The sequence below is a fragment of the Ochotona curzoniae genome, unplaced genomic scaffold, assembly GCF_017591425.1.
Source record: "Ochotona curzoniae isolate NIBS_2020 unplaced genomic scaffold, NIBS_Ocur_1.0 scaffold_3554, whole genome shotgun sequence".
In the NCBI taxonomy this organism is placed as follows: Eukaryota; Metazoa; Chordata; class Mammalia; order Lagomorpha; family Ochotonidae; genus Ochotona; species Ochotona curzoniae.
In genome coordinates this window covers 560,816-578,171 of record NW_024467111.1, presented here as the reverse complement: position 1 = coordinate 578,171, position 17,356 = coordinate 560,816, and the positions used below count along the sequence as shown (strand labels likewise).

Genomic DNA, 17,356 nt, shown 5'->3' with positions numbered 1-17,356 from the left:
TGGCTTCTAATCGGCTCAGAGCTGTCGTGTCCACATGGGAGAGTGAATCAGTGAACAGAAGATCTTTCTGTCCTTCTCTGTCCTCTTCTAATAAAAATAAGTAAATCAGTTTGACCTTGGCAGCTCAGTAGACTGAAACCCTCTGTAGTGGTGGCAACCTGCTTGCAGAGAGTACCCGGGCCAGGTGGGACCCAATGCCCAGAACTCAACCCATGGGCACTGTCGCCACATGGTGAGAGAGTCCCAGCTCCAGGAGGCCGGAGAGAGATTCTCCTCCAATGGTGAGTATACCATGAGGAAATCCTGGGACGGTATTAAGGTCTCTAGCCCCACACTGCAACCACCATCTCTGGCAGCAGGAAACTACAAAGTAGGAGTTTGACCTTGGCGGCTGAGGTGACAGCAGCCCTCCTCAGTGGTGGCGATCAACTTGTGGAAAATACCTGGGCCAGGTTGGACCCGATGCCCGAGACTCAGCCCATGGGCACCGTTGCTACACCGTTGCCACACTGTGAGCGAATCCTAGGATTTGGATGGCCAGTGTGCCTGTTGGGCATGAGGTTCTGCCTGCTCTCCACCTGGCTACAACACCTGGGTTTCATGTGAGCTAGATCAGGGAAAAGCCAGGGTGGGCTGATTGTTCCTACTGGTGTAAGCATAAATTAGTGTGGGTGAGGGTTGGTTGGGCTTTGTTGCAGCATCAGCTGGCAGAGGCTGGCACTGGAGGCTAATTCTGTTAAGTTAAACCACAGAACACCTGGAAAATGCATAATCCGGGACTGGGAATGGTCTAGTAGGGCACCTCCCTCTTGGATTACTACTCCCAATGGAGAATATGAAAACCAGGATTGGTGCTGGACAGAACAGCACCGCCAGTATGTGTGTGGACTGGATAATAGGGCAAGTTGGGTTGAACTTAGCTTTAATGCCCATTGACACGTACGAGAGCTAAATGGGTTGTGGGACAGACTAACAAGTACGGGAATCAGGGTAGGGAGCAGGCCTGGTGGGAGTTATGGAGAGTCGCCCCAGCTGGGCTGCAGCTCCCACTGGTTTGTGTGAGGGCCGAGTATGAAGTGGGCAGAAAAGGGCTGGACTGAAACACCCATTGGGTTTTGTAAAACACGAGGCTGGAGACAGAACCTACCCAGCAGTTGCAACCACCAGCATGTGCATAAGCTGATTGGGGTGACAGACTGTGCCAGACCTGGTGCTGGCAAGCACACAGAAGAATCAGGTTTGGGATCACCTCAGATGAGGTTTCTCTGGGGATCCCTCCAACTGAACTGCTGATCTCAGAACCCCAACCATGAAGAGACTATGTCAGCCAGTGGATTCTGAATAGATTTCATTGTGCTTGGAATGGTGAGACTGGCAGCAATTTAGAACTGTTGAACTATCAAAACTGCTTGAGCAGGACTCTCAGGGCATGCCCCACATCTTGGACCTGGGATGGGTGGGAGGCTGGGTGGAGTTTTTTCCTTTATCTCTTCCTTTACCCTGATACAGAAAAAAATAGTGTTTATGTTGAAACAATGGTCTTACCCACTTTCCTGTAGCCCTTGACCCTTTGTGCCCTAATCAACTATATAAAGATTACCAAAATAAAAGAAAAAATTAAAAGAAAATAATAAGATAAAATTAAAAAAAATCTTGGGCCCAATGTTGTACCACCTAGAATTCTCACCTTGAATGTGCCAGGATCCCATATGGGTGCCGATTCTAATCCCAGCAGCCCTGCTTCTCATCCAGCTCCCTGCTTGTGGCCTGGGAAAGCATTCGAGGACAGCCCAAAGCCTTGGGACCCTGCACTTGTGTGAGAGACCCGGAAGAAGCTCCTGGCTTCAGATCGGCTCAGCTCCAGTCATTGTGACCACTTGGGGAGTGAATCATCAGATAGAAGATCTTCTTCTCTGTCTCTGCTCTGCTCTATATATCTGACTTTGCAATGAAAACAGATAAATCTTTTCTTTTTTTTTTTAAGTAAATCTTTGAAAAACAAGCAAAAAATCCTGTATTTGGATCACCCATGTGGGTATTAGGACCTAAGGACTTGGGCTGTCTTAGGTGAGTTTTCAGGGAACTGAATTGGAAGTGGAGCAGCTAGGACACATCTCTGTGCCCATATGGTATTCTGTTGTTGTAGGCAGTGGGCTTTACCTATTGCCCCCAAATGCTGGCCTCAAACATCAACTTTGTATAAGGGTTTTTTTTTTTTTTTTTTTTTTGTAAAGGTGCTTCATTTGTTTGTTTGCTTTTTCCTCTTGAGAGCCAGACTGTCTCGGCCTTGTTTGTTCCTTTCTGGCTTCCTTTGTTTTCTTTCCATTTCCTCCCTCACTTTTTATCCTTCCTGTATAAAATTTTCTGAGAGACACAGAGAGAATCTCCCATCTGCGTTTTCATTCCCCAAATGCCAGGAGGATGCTCCTGGCCTAAGCCAAAGCTGGGATTGAAGTCCTCGGGCTAGGTCTGCCATGTGGCCTACATGGTTCGCTGCTGCCTCCAAGCCTGCACCAGCAGCCAGAGTGAGGATGCAGGGCAAGGGTCAGACCCTGATGTTCTTAGTAACTGTTTAACTTCCAGGACACATGTGTTTTTTACCTGAGGTTTCTTAGAATGAGACAGTGACATGCGGGCAGGCGTTGTCTTTTTTCTGCAGTGTGTCCCAGCCTAGCTTTCGTCATTCCTATTCTGTCCGTAAATTTGAAGAACAGACAAGTGCTTAATGTAGCAAAACATAATATTTTGCCTTCTTGTGTCAATTTTTTGATGCAAAAGAAATGAAATAGAATATTACAGAATCCTTGGGATCATTTTTGTTTTTCCTTCTGTGCCTTTTGTGGCATCTGTTGTCAGGAAGAGAGAAAATGCATCAACTGATTCATCATTGTGTACACATCATGCATTCATACCTAGGACTGCTATTTAGTTTTTGGTTTTTGGAAGGGTAGAGTTACAGAGAACAGGAAAGAGAGGGATCTTCCATACTTTGCTACTTTACTCCCTGAATAGCCACAGTGGTCGGCGTTGAGCCCATCTGGAGCAGGAATCTAGGCGCTTCTTGTGGGTCTCCCTCATCAGTACAGGGACCCAAGGACTTGGGCCATCGTCTGCTGCCTTTCCTGGTCTTAAGCAGGGAGCTAGATGAGAGAATCGGAGCAGCTGGGTCTAGACCTGCTGCCACAGACAGTAGATTAGCTAACTGCAATGGCCCAGATTTTTTTTTTAACTTTGTCCAGTGTTTTTCAGAACAGTGTTACGGTTAAAGGAAAGACCATGTAGTTGCTCTTTTTTTTTTTTTTTTTTACTTATTCATTTATTCAAAATAGTGAGAGGCACAGAGAAGGACACATAGACAAATGTCAGTTTGCTAATTCCCTTCCCAAAGGGCTTTAACGTCCAGGATTGGGCCAGGAACTCCATTTTGGTCTCCCATTTGGATGGTAGGATCCCAAGCACGTGGGACATCATCTCCTGCCTATCCAGACTGTGCGGAGCAAGAAACGACCCGAGACAGCAGCTGGGACCTCACCTGACACTCTGATATAGGATCTAGGCATTCCACACAACACTATAACTTGATGTACCACAGCTCCCACCCCCACTTTTTTTTTTTAGCTTAAATCACTTATTTATTTTTTAAAGATTTATTCATTTGGGGCCTGGTACTGTAACCTAGTAGCAGAATCTTTCCTTGTCTTGCAACAGCTGGACTCCTATATGGGATTCAGTTTTTATCCTGGCTGCTCCACTTCTCATCCAGCTTCCTGCTTGTGACCTGGGAAAACAGTCAAGGACGGGCCAAAGCCTTGGAAGCCTACACCTGCATGGGAGACCTGGAAGAGGCTGCTGGTTCCTGGCTTGGGATTGGCTCAGTTGTGGTTGCTTGGGAAATGAACCAGCAGATGGAAGATCTTTCTTTCCAATAATAATAATGATAATAATAATAATAATAATAATTTCCTGGTTCCTGGCTTCGGATCGGCTCAGTTGCGGTTGCTTGGGAAGTGAACCAGCAGATGGAAGATCTTTTTTTCCAATAATAATAATAATAACAATAGTAATAACAATAATAGATTCATTTGAAAGGCAGAGAGAGAGATTTCATCACCTGATTCCTCCCCAAATGGCTATATAAGCAGTAAAGGCTGGGCCAGACCAAAGTTAGGAGCCAGGAACTACATCCAGATCTTCCAGGTGGATGGCAGGGACGAAGTATTTAAGACACTCTCCTTAGCTTCCCAGTTCTGTGGCTGAGAGCTAAAGCAGAGATGTTGGGGCTTAGGAAAGTATTCCAGTGTGGTTCTCAAGCAGCAGTTACCCTGCTATGCCACAATGCCTGCCCAAACATTGTATTTTTTTTTTTAAGATTCATTTATTTTATTTGAAAGAGTTACAAAGAGAGAGGAGAGACACACAGAGAGGTCATCCATCTGCTAGATCACTCCAAATATAGCCGCAATGACCAGTGTTGGGCTGGTCTGACGCTGAAGGTCAGGAGCTTCTGCATCCCCCACATGTGTACAGGGGCCCAAAGGCTTGGGCCAGCCTCCAACTGCTTATCCAGGCTGTGACCAGGAGCTTGATTAAAAGTGGAGCAGCCAGCACTAGAACTGGCACCTGTGTGATATGCTGATGCTGGATGCAGAGGTTTGTACCAGGCCTGCTCCTGAACTTTGCATTTTGAAATATTTGTTGATTGACATGCAGTTGTAACAAATAATGCAAAATAGTCCTTATGCACGTTACCCAGTTTCCCCCAGTGGTAGCATCTTTCAAAACTACAATGCAGTGTTAGAATGCAGGCAGTCTAGATATAGGACATTTCATGAAGTAAACTGGGTGTAGACACAGACACTGCGTGATCCACCTTATATGTGGAATCTAAAAGTCAAACTCAAGTATAGAGTAGAATGATGGTTAGCAGAAGCTAGAAGTGGGGGTGATGAAAGGCAAAAAGGGGAGATGTTGATCAAAGGTTGCAAATTTCAGTTAAGACACTGGTCACTAATATATTATTTGTTTCAAAATACCTAAAAGAGAAGATGTTAAGTTCTTACCACAAAGAAAGAATGGGTTTTGTGAGGTGACAGATATGTTAATTATCAAAACATCAACTCCTACCCCATTAATGCACACGATCGTTGTTAGTTCCAGAGAAGATAACAGAATATTCCAGTTCACGAAGGACCTCTCGTGTCACCCTTTTATAGCTCACGTTCTTCCTGCTCCGTCTTGATTCCTTGACTTTTTTTTTTAAAGATTTATTTTTATTATTTTTTTATTGGAAAGGTGGATATACAGAGAGGAGAGACAGAGAGGAAGATCTTCCGTCTGATGATTCACTCCCCAAGTGAGCACAACGGCCAGTGCTATGCCGATCCGGAGCCAGGAGCCTCTTCCAGGTCTCCCATGCGGGTGCAGAGTCCCAAAGCTTTGGGCCGTCCTCAACTGCTTTCCCGGGCCACAGGCAGGGAGCTGGAAGGGAAGCGGGGCTGCAGGGATAGAACCGGCACCCATATGGGATCTTGGGGCGTGCAAGGCGAGGACCTTAACCACTGTGCCACCGCGCCGGACCCAATTCCTTGACTTCTAACAACCTCTAATTTGTTCTCTACTTGCATAACTTTCTATTTGCAAAGTGTTACATGAATGGAATCATTTATGTAAAATTTTGAAATTGGTTTTCTCTTCTCTCAGGTTAGTTTTCTGAATATCCATCTAAGTTATTGTTTGTAGTTTACAGATGAGTAGTATTTCATAGCATGCATGGCTCAAGGATTCTTTAACCTCTTGCTTGTTGAAGGACATCTGAGTTGCTACTGCTGTTGGATGTTTATTAGTAAATCGGCAGTGAACAGTGTATGTACAGATTATTGTGTGAACATCTTCATTTCTCTAGGACAGATGCCCAGGAATACAACTGCTGGGTCATTTGGGAGTTGTGTGTTTAATTTTTATTAAAGATTTATTTTTATTTTTTGGAAAGTTGGATATACAGAGAAGAGGAAAGACAGAGAGGAAGATCTTCCGTCCACTGATTCACTCCCCAAGCAGCCGCAGCAGCTGCAGTCACAACGATCCAAAGCCAGGAGCCTGGAGCCTCTTGTGGATCTCCCACATGGGTACAGACAGCGTCCGAGACTTTGGACTGTGCTCAACTATTTTCCCAGGCCACAAGTAGGGAGCTGGATGGAAAGCAGGGTCGCTGGGATACCTACTGGTGCCCATATGGTATTCTGCTGTGTGCCAGGCAAGGACTTTAGCCACTAATCTGCTGCGCTTGGCCCTGTTTAATTTTTCAAAAAACTACCAAACTACTTTCTAGAGTGGCAGCAATATTTTATAGTCCCACAAACAGTGCCCAGGTGAAGCAGTTTTTGTGCTTTCTTACTGTCATTTGGTGTTGTAGCCATTCTTATTTCAATCATTGATACCAATGTGTGTGTGTATGTTTTTACTGCAAGATAATAAACATCTGTGCATGTGCTTATTTGTCTTATATTTCTTCCCTGAAATGTCTCCTGGTATCTTTACCTATGCTCTGATTGGATTGAGTACTTTTTGTACTGTTAAGTTTGGGAATTTTTTATACTCTGGACACCAGTTCTTTGTCGTATATGTGGCTTGCATGTATTTTTTCCTGGCAAGTAATTTGTTTTTTCAACCTGTGAACCTTAAGATCTAAAAAATTTTTAATGTTAATGAAGTGTAATATCAAGTTCTTCCATTTTACAGATCCTGCTTTTGATGTCAAGTCTATAAACTTTGTGAATAACTCTAGATCTCAAAGATTTTAATGTTGTAAGTTTAGTTTTTCATTTGCAAGGCAGTGAGATCTTCATCCACAGGCACACTTTCCAGTTGGCTGCAACAGCCAGAGCTGGGTTGCTCTGACACAAGTGTCCTGATTGGGTACAGGGTCCCATGCGCTTGGGCCATGCTCTGCTGCTTTCCTAGGCCGTTAGCAAGGAGCTAGATTGGAGGTGGAGCAGCCATGACTTGAACCAGCACTTAGGGATGGTGGCACCATTAGCCACACAGCAGTCCCATGTTTGTTTGTTTGTTTGTTTATTAAGATTTATTTTGTTTGACAAACTGAATTACAGAAAGAGAGAGAGGAATCTCAAGCATGGAGGCCATCTCCTGCTGCCTTCCCAAGCCATCAGAATGGAACTGGGTGAGAAGTGGAGCAGCTGGGATACAAACCTGCACTCATAGGACGCTGGCATCACTGGCCCTATACATTTAAGTTTATGATTCATTTTGACTTAAAATTGAGTTAAAAGATGTGACTATTAATTTAGGATTTGTTTTGTGCTTTTGCCTGTGAATGTTCAGTTGCTTCAGCACAAATAGTTGAAATAGTCTGTCTTCCCTGTATTGAATGCCTTGGTACCTTTGTCAAAGATGAGTTGAACATTTTTTGGTTTTATTTCTGGATTTTCTGTTCTGTTACACTGGCCTATATGTCTTTATTCTTCTAGTAAAACACAAATTGATCCTTTTACTTATCTTCCTTTTTGTAATTATTTAACTAGCCTAGTTTCCTTGCTTTTCCATATAAGTTTTAGAATAACATTGTTGGTAGCTGAGATTTTTCATTGAAATTGTGTTAGTTTGTATATAGCAAATGGAGGAAATGATTATCTTTCTTACATTGGGACATCTAGTCAATGAATATGCTATATTTCTCTGTTAGATCACCTTTGACTTTTCCTGCCTGTACTGTGTAGTTTGAGATGTACAAATACTGCACGTGTTTTGTTAGACTTACACCTAAAACTTATTGGGTGGTGTTTTGTATTTCTTTGGAAAGGCAGGGTGAAAGAGAGACAAATCTCCCATCCACTGGTATACCACACAAATGCCTGCAACAGTTGAGGCTGAACTAGGTCAGAACTGAAAGCCACAAACTCAGTCCAGATCTCTCCTGTGGCTGGTAGGAATTCAGTTAAATCTTTTTTTGTTTTGAGTGATTGTAAAATAATATTGTGTTTTTAGTTTTGTTTTCATTGCAGTCATTCCAAGAATATTGAACTATAATAGTTTCTTGTATGTTTATTTTGTATCTTGCCTTCTTTTGAACTCAGCTTGTATGAATACTAGGAGACTGGTTTTAGTTTGTTAAAATAGATAGCTCAGAATTTTCTTTGCAGAAAATCATGTCATTTTCAGTAGAAATAGATTTTCTTTTGCCTTATTGCACTGAATAGACTTTTAGCACCATGGTGAAGAGTTGTGAAAGTAATTCCTACTTAGAAAGCATTCCTAGGGCCAGCGCTGTGATGTAGCAGGTAAGCGGTGCAGGCATTCCATGTGGGCCTGGTTTGAGTCCCACCTGCTCCTCTTCCAATCTGTTTTCTTGCTAATGCACCTGGGAAAGCAGTAGAAGATGACCTAAGTTCTCGGGACCATTACATTCACGTAGGAGACCTCAGACAAGCTCTTGACTTGTGCTTTTGGACTGGCCAAGCTTCAGCCATTATAGCCATCTGGGAATTCAACCACCTAATGTGTCTCAGTCTTTACCTTTCAAGTAAATAAATAAATCTTTAAAAAGTATTCCATATTTCATAAATAAGTATAATGCTAGTAGAAGATAATTTGTAAATGCTGTGACTGAGGAAGTTTGCCACTATTCCTATTTTTTATTTTTTAAGGACTTTTTTTTTTAACTAATGAGTGCTTTTAAAATTTGTCAGATGCTTGCTTTGTTTCTGTTGATATGATCATGTACTTTTTGCATAGAATAACATAGTGGTTTACATTGGTCACTTGATTATTGAACCAGCCTTGCATCCTAGAACAAATACTACTTGCTTGTTCATTCTGTTTATTAGAATTTTCTGTAGGGACTTTTGCTTCTGTATTCACAATGGATATTAATTTTGAGTATTTGTGATTTTGGTTTGGTTTGGATGGTTGTTTCTGTTCATACTGTCTCTGATATCAAGTTAGTATTAGCTTTGTTCTCCTTAGCTTATATTTCTGCTAAAGATTCTGTAGTGTTGATGCTACTTCTTTAAGTGTTTGATAGTTTTCCAGTGAAGATAACTAGTCCTGGAAATTTCTCTTTTCATTGTTTTAAAATTACACATTCATTTTCTTGAAAGATATAAAGCTGTTTAAATCATTTATTTCCTATTGGGTGAGTTGTGACAGTTACTGCTTTTTAAGGAAGTGTTGCCTTTCATCTGCATTACTATATTTATATATGTAGAGGGAGCTGGCATTTAGCCCAGTACTTAAGTCGCCCATATCCCATTTCAGAGAGTCTTGGTTTAGTTTCTGACTCTGGCTGCTGACTCTCTGCCAATACAGATTCTGTCTGGCAGGCAGCAGTGATGGCTCAAATTAGTGGATTCCTGCTACCCCAATGGGAGACCTGTATAGTTTTTTGGCTCCTGGCTCTTAACGCCTGCTCAGCCCCAGCCATGGTGTAGCTATTTGGGGAGTGAACCAATCTACTTCTCAAATTAAAACAAACAAACAAAAATAGTAGTGAACATTTAGTGTAGCAGTTAAGATGCTGTACTTTGGGAAGGGTGCATACTACTTAGGTTGTCTGTTTCCAATTGGAGGCAGAAGGTGGAAGATCAGATATCTGGGTCCTTGTAACCCAGGTACTAGATTGAAATAAACTTCTGCGTTTTGTTTCAGCCTGGCCCATCCCTGACTATTTTGGATGTGAATCGGTAGACAGAGATCTTTTCTCCTTTCTTTGTGCCTTTCAAGTACAGTTTTAAAAATTTTAAGTAAATACCTGTATGAAAGTGTATGTTCATAAAGTTTTTCATAGTATTCCTTTTTCCTTTCAGTGTCTCTTGAGAGTAATAGTGATGCCTTGTTTCAAGCAAGATGTTGTTAGTTTTTGTCCCCTTTTTTCTTTGGTCTTACTAAAGTCTCATCAATTTTGCAGAATTTATTTTTTTCTCTGTTTTTATTTTGTTGATAATGTTTACATAGTTGATTAGGGCACAAAGGGTCAAGGGCTAGAGGAAGGTGAGTAAGACCATTTTTATCACATTCTCTTTTTTTCCTTCTTGTATCTGAAGGAAGGGGAGAAATAAGGGAAAAAGCCACATCCGGCCTCCCAAACATCCCAGGGTCCCTGACGTAGGGCCTGCTCTGAGTGCTCTGCTCAAGTGTTTTATAATTCAACAGTTCTGAATTACTGCCGATCTCGCCACTCCAGGCATGATGAAATCTCTCCAGAATCCACTGGCTGACGTAGTCCATCTTAGAAACTCCATTTGCATAGATTTTCACTGCCAACCCTTAGCTGGGGTAGTTGACAGATTTGTTCTGTCCTCTGTCCTCTGTTCTGGTACCAGAGTCCTCCAAGGTTCTAATGTACCATGGTATCCTCCATGTGCAATTGGCTGGGCTGTCCACTGTTTCATCTAAGCCACTGGAGAGGCCCAGCTCTGACACAAACATTACACAGTCAGACCATGGACCCTGCAATTTTCTCCATGGTTGAAGTTCTGAGTCCACTGGTTCAGTTGGGGGATCTCCAAAGAAACCTTATCTGAGGCAGTCCAAGCCTGATTCTTGTGTCTGCTTGCCAATTCAGTGATGGGCACAGTCTGTTGCCCCAGTCAGCTTACATGCACACTAGTGATGGTGGTTGCTGGGTCAGTTTGGTCTCCAGCTTAAAGAAACTTTTTTTAAACATCTCTCTTGTTATTTTTCTGTTTGGGGATTTATTTTGGCTTTTTACTATTTGTTTTTTGCTTTGAATTTGTTTTGGTCTTTTTCTCTAGATTGTTTTTTAAAATTTGAATAGGAGAGAGATACACAAAGACAGCTCTTATCTTTTAATTCATTCCTTGGTATCCTGGACTGGACCAGGGCAAGCCCATGAGCCAGGAACTCAATCCAGAATCTCCCACATGAGTGGCGGAAATCCAAACACTTGAACCATCTGCTGATGTTTCTCAGTGTCTGTATTGGCAGGAAGCTGGAGCTGGGTATGTGGCTAAATGCCAACCCTGTAGATTATTGTTATCAAATTGAGGCTGTTTTCCTAATGTAGACGCTTATTAAGTTTTATTTTATTCTCACTACCTCTGCATCAAGCCAAAAATTTTGATGCTATATTTTCACTTTAATTAGCTCATTGCATTTTTAATTTTATTTCCCTTTTGACTCATACTTCAGAATTTCTTTGTTGTTGTTTTTATTGCACATTTTATTTTATTTGAAAAATTCATTTTATTTTTGATGATGGCTACATAGTTGAGAGGGATACATGCCATGTGGACCATCAGTTAGTGTGTGGAGGGTTGAGGAATAGGAGAAAGTAGATGAGACAACTGCTTTCAGTCTCTTTGTTTCTTCTGGTATCTGGGGAAAGTAGAGACAGAAGGAGAAAGCTACTTCTAGCAGCCTAACCATATCAGTACCCAGGAATGGGGGAAGGCCACCCAGTATCATCCCAGGGTCCTCCAGTGTGGAGCCATGTTTCAAGGATACTGCTTAAGTGTTTTTGATTGTTCTGAGATGCTGTTGGGTTCGTTGCTTCAAGGTCCATTTGCTCATATAGTCCACTTTAGAGTCTCTACTTGCCCAGATACTTGCTGTGAAAGCTTGGCTGGGAGAGTTGCTGTCCAATTTTTTTGCCCTCTGTGGAACTAGATGTCCTCTGCAGGCCTCAATGAACTGGTTGTCATGTCCCATGTGCATCTGGACATGCTGTGTGCTATACAGGCTTCAACAACCTTGGAGACCCAGTTCTGACACATGCACTCCACAGTCAGACCACAGATCTTGTGATTTTCATTGTGGTTGGAGTTCTGAATCCAGTGATCCACATGGAGAGCCCCTCAAGAAACATCTCCAAGGTGACCCCAACCTGACTCCTGTGTGTGCCAACCATGGTGGGGTCTAGCACAGTCTGTCACTCATGTCAACTTATACATACACTGGTGGTTAGAATCGCCTGGTCAGTTCTGTCACCAACCCTATCTCATAAAGGAGTGGATGCTGCAGCCCAATGCAACCTTGCCCACCACATACTCAGTATGCCAGTGGGAACTGTAGCCTAGTCGGAATCCCCCCCATTAACCCTCACCAGATCCTACACCCAGTCCCAGTGCCTATAGCAGACTGGTCCACTCTGTCCTGCATCCCATTTGGTTCTCACATATAACAGTGGGTGTTGGAGCCTAGCTCAACGCAACAACCCCACTATCCAGCCCACACTCATGCTGGTAAGTGCCACAACCTATCTGGCCATTCCTGCCTTCAACCCTGGTTTTCTTCTCACAAGTGAGAGCTGAGCCCATCAGAGAGGTACCCACATTACCCTCCTGAACCTTCTCCCAGCCTTGGTTATTGTACTTTCCTGGTGATTATACAGTTTGTTCTGACAGGACTTGGGAGCCAATGCAGCAGCAAAGCTCAATCAACCATGCACTTACAGGGGTGAGCACACAATCCCCCACAGAATCTGCTCCCAGACCCAGTTCTCTCATAAGGTGGTTAGTGTCACAGCCCAGCCTAACATGTTCCAACTCCTGCAACAACACTCACTGGCATGTACTGTGGTCGAGCCCAGCCAGGCAGGCTCCTCTAGTCATGGCTTTTGTGTGTGCTGGCAGGTGGTGGTTGATATCAATAATCCCAAGTCGTGTCTCCCATGTGGGCACATGTATTGGTTTGGCTCTAAAAGGGTCCTCTGGTTTCTCTCCTCTAAACCACGCAGTCCCCTTGTTTACCTGCAAGTGCAGTAGTCTAGTTGGTCGAGATTCCCCAGAAGTCACTCCTCACCTGTCACCTTCTCCCTCAATAGTCTTTCCTCCCACACATCTTCAGACCCGCTTCCCTGAGCAATTCAGAGCCCCCAAGCCTGGTCTTACAATGGCGTTCCAGGCTTTCTTGGACCCTGCCCGCCTACCCAGGGCCCATGCATACAAGTACATTGGTCCCCAGACTGTTGACATGCAGCTGTCTTCCCTGCACATATTAAAAAAAAAAATAGAATAGGTGACTAGCTGTCACAATGGCGTATACACAAACTTGGCATTAACCAGACCCAAGATGCCCACCAGCTATTTGTTGCTTTTCTTGCAGCACTGTAGCACTTGCCTAGGTACAACACATCTGAGGACTTTGACTACAAGTGGGGTAGAATTTCTTAAAGTGATTCTAGTGTGGCCAGAAAGTATATTACTCTGTAGGATTTCATTTCTTTTATGTGGTCCAGGATGTGATCGGCCCTGGTGTTTCTTAGCTGCCGGAAAAGGGTGTTCATTTTAGTATTACTGAGTATTTTTATATAAATGTCTTAGATCCTATATATTAATATAATGTCTATTAAATTGGTTGTCATTGAGGCCAGTGCGGTGGTGTAGCAAGTTAATCCTCCAGCTGCAGTGTTAGCATGCCATATGGACACCAGTTTGTGTCTCAGCTGCTCTACTTCTGATCGGCTTCCTGCTTATGACCTCGAAAAGCATTAGGGGATGAATGCTTGGGCCCCTGCACTTTCTTTCTTTCTTTTTTTTTTTTTAAGATTGATTTATTTATTGGAAAGTTAGATATACAGAGAGGAGGAGAGACAGAGAGGAAGATCTTCCGTCCGATGATTTACTCCCCAAGTGAGCGCAATGGCCGATGCTATGCTGGTCCAAAGCCAGGACCCAGGAACTTCTTCCGGGTCTCCCACATGGGTGCAGGGTCCCAAAGGGCCCCACACTTTCATGGGAGACCCAAAGGAAGCTTTTGGCTCCTGTCTCTGGATCAGCTTAGCTATTTGTGGAGTAAGCCAGCAGATGGGAGATCTTTGTCTCTTCTCTGATTCTATATTTCAAATAAAAATAAATATTTTTTAAAAGTTAATTATCATCAAGGTTTTTTGGGGGTTCAGGGGGAGTCTAGTATTATCCATTGTGAGGAGGTTATTAAGTCTCCAACTATAATTTTGCATTTGTTGATTTTTGCCTTAAGATATTTATGCAGTAGGGCCCAGTGTGGTAGTTTAATGGCTAAAATCCTCACCCTGGCATGTGCCAGGATCCCATGTGGGTGCTGGTTTGTATCCTGACAACCTCGATTCCCATTCAGCTTGCTACTTGTAGCCTGAAAAAGCAATCAAGGATGGCCCAAAGCCTTGGGATCCTGCAGCCGTATGGGAGACCCAGAAGAGGCTCCGGGCTCCTGGCTTTGGATCAGCGCAGCTCTGGCTGTTGTAACACTTGGGAAGTGAATCAGTGGATGGAAGATCTTCCTCTCTGTCTCTCCTTCTCTGTGTAAATCTGACTTTCCAATAAAAATTTAAAAAATATTCTTGGGCCCGGCGCGGTGGAGGAGTAGTTAAGGTCCTCACCTTGCACGCCCCAAGATCCCATATGGGCGCTGGTTCTATCCCCGGCAGCCCCGCTTCCCTTCCAGCTCCCTGCCTGTGGCCCGGGAAAGCAGTCGAGGATGGCCCATGGCTTTGGGACCCTGCATCCGCGTGGGAGACCCAGAAGAGTCTCCTGGCCTTGGATCGGCATAGCACTGGCCATTGTGCTCACTTGGGGAGTGAATCATCGGATGGAAGATCTTCCTCTCTGTCTCTCTTCTCTGTATATCCGCCTTTCCGATAAAAAAATAATAAAAATAAATCTTTAAAAAAAATATCCTTAAAGGGTCATCAGTTTTTCTTAGAAGAAAAGACTCCATCAATACAGTTAAATTCCTAGGGCCCTCAGTTCGTTAGGGAAGAATGGCTGGTACTAAGCAAAAATGTGTTAACCTTGATGGAGCTTACATTGAGAAGTGAAGTTTATATTTTTCATTTTTATCTTTATATGCTATTTTACTTGAATATGTTGAATTCCTTTGTACAAGGACTATTTATTTAAAGTTTTTGGAAAATGTATGTTTTAAAAGAATACATGATTTTGTAGTATTTTTTGTACCTAAACAAAATTTGTTTAGTTCCAATCTTTTTTTCATAAATGTTGTTTTAAGATTTATTTTATTTTTTATTGGAAAGTCAGATATACAGAGAGGAGGAGGAGAGACAGAGGAAGATCTTCTGTTTGTTGATTTACTCCCCAAGTGGATGCAACAGCTGGAATTGAACTGATCCGAAGTCAGGAACCAGGAACCTCCTCCTGGCCTCCCATGCAGGTGCAGGGTCCCAAGACTTTGGGCTGTCCTGGACTGCTTTCCCAGGTCACAAGCAGGAAGCTGGATGGAAAATGGGACCACAGGGATTAGAACCAGTGCCCATATGAGACCCCTATGCATGCAAGGATTTAGCCACTAGGCTGCTGGGCCTGGGCCTTCCATGAACTTTTAAAACTGCTTTCATGGTTGGGTGATTTTTCTGAAAAGAGATTTATTTATTTTTATTGGAAAGTCAGATTTACAGAGAGAAGGAGAAACAGAGAAGAAAGATTTTTCATCCTTTGATTCACTCCCCAAGTGGCCACAATGGCTGGAATTGAGCCAGTCTGAAGCCAGGAACCTGATTCTCTTCCAGGTCTCCCATATGGATACAGGGTCCCAAGGCTTTGGACCATCTTCAACTGCTTTCCCAGCCACGAGCAGGGAGCTGAATGGGAAGTGGAGCAGCTGGGATACGAGCTGGTGCCCATATGGGATTTGGGTGCATGCCAGGCAAGGACTTTCTAGGCTACCATGCCGGGCCCAGTTGGGTGGTATTTTTTTATCTATTTTCCCAGTTTGTCTTTTAATAGGTATATTTAGATACATTGCAATTATTGACATATTATGGCATATTTTGCCATTTTTATTTATCTTTCTTGATTCTAATTTTTATTTCTCTGTGGGGTTTTTTTCTCTTTTTTCTTCGGGTTGCCAGAAAACATTTCTAAGATACCTGTTGAAATGTATCTGTAATATTTTTGAGTGTTATTTATTTGTGTAGCATATTTATTGGTTGATCCAAGCACTTTATTGTCTATTTAAAAGTTACTGGAGCCTACTGTGTTCTCAGTTAGCCTGTTCAGATAGAATATGGAAATTTTAACTCACTATAATCTTTTATTTATCTCTATTTGTAATATAAATCTTCAAAAATATTTTTAAGGTACATTTAGAATTGTATCAGTGTTATACAATATTTTAACTGCCAGACATGATTCTGGAAACTTGGGAAGGAACTGCCACTTGTAGCCATATTTTTAAATTTTCATACTGATTTTTTTTCTTCCTTAATAATGTTTTAAGGTTGTTTTGTTTGTTTTGTCATTTCTTCGCCATATAGAGGACATCCGTTAGTGGTTCCCTTAAGCAGGTCTGCTGGCATAGTCTCAGTTGTCTGTCCTGAAAATGTCTTTACTTCTTCATTTATTGGTAACACTTGAAAAATATTATGCCTTTCCTCTTTTTGGCTACCCAGAATTGTGCCCTTTCCTCTTTTTTTTTTTTTTTTTTAAAGGCCACTATGGTTTGTGTTGATAGACATTCAGAATGTAATGTGTCTTGATGTGGATTCCTTTGAGCGTGTCCTGTTTGGGAATTTGCTTAGCTTCTTGAATCTGTATATATATGTTCTTCCTGGTTTTGGTTTAGTTCTTTTAAGGTTTATTTATTTGAAAATAGGCATTAAAGCAAGAGGGAACATCACAGAGAAAGGGGTTTTCTGTCTCTATCTCACTCCCTCGATGGCTGCAGGAATCAGGAGCTTTGTCAGGTTTCCCACATGGGTGGCAGGACCCATGCATTTGGATAATTTTCTGTTGTCCCTGCCAGACCATTAGCAGGGAGCCTCATGGAACCAGCCCCAGTGTGGACTGCTGCTGTCATAGGCAACTGCCTTAGTTGTGACACCACAGCGCCAGCTCTGATTATTTCTTTGAATACATTTCCTGTTCTCTTTGCCCATTGCCTCCAAGACTTGGATGACATAAGTTGTTATATCTTTTGTTTGATCCTACAAATCCCCTTGGGACTGTTTATTTCTTTGATATCTTTCAGTTTGGGTCATTTCTGTTGTATTTTCATTAAATCTTATCCGTGTCCTTTGTTTTGCTATGAAGCCCCTACACTGTACACTGACCTCTTTTTTTTATTTTTTAAATTTTTTTTGTGAGAGGAGTGAGAGACTTTTTTTTTATTTGTTCATTTTTATTTGAAAGGCAGATTTACCAAGAGAGGAGAGACAGAGATCTTCCATCCATTGGTTTACTCCCCAGTTGGCTGCAGCCAGAGCTGAACCAGCCTGAAGCCTCCTCCAGGTCTCCCACAATGATACAGAGTCCCAAGGATCTGGACCATCTTCTGCTGCTTTCTGCAGGCACAGAAACAGGGACATTGTTCACAAGTGGAGAAACTGGGACTCAAACAGGGGCTCATAAAATGCCAGCACCCAGGCAGAAGCCTAACATCCTAT

General features: G+C 42.7%; 1 protein-coding gene across 3 annotated transcripts in view; it reads left to right on the top strand.

The window, feature by feature from the left end:
• Positions 1-17,356, top strand: part of CNOT6 (CCR4-NOT transcription complex subunit 6) — a 70,619-nt gene that overhangs the window by 38,853 nt on the left and 14,410 nt on the right. The gene's annotated exons all lie outside the window — the stretch shown is intronic.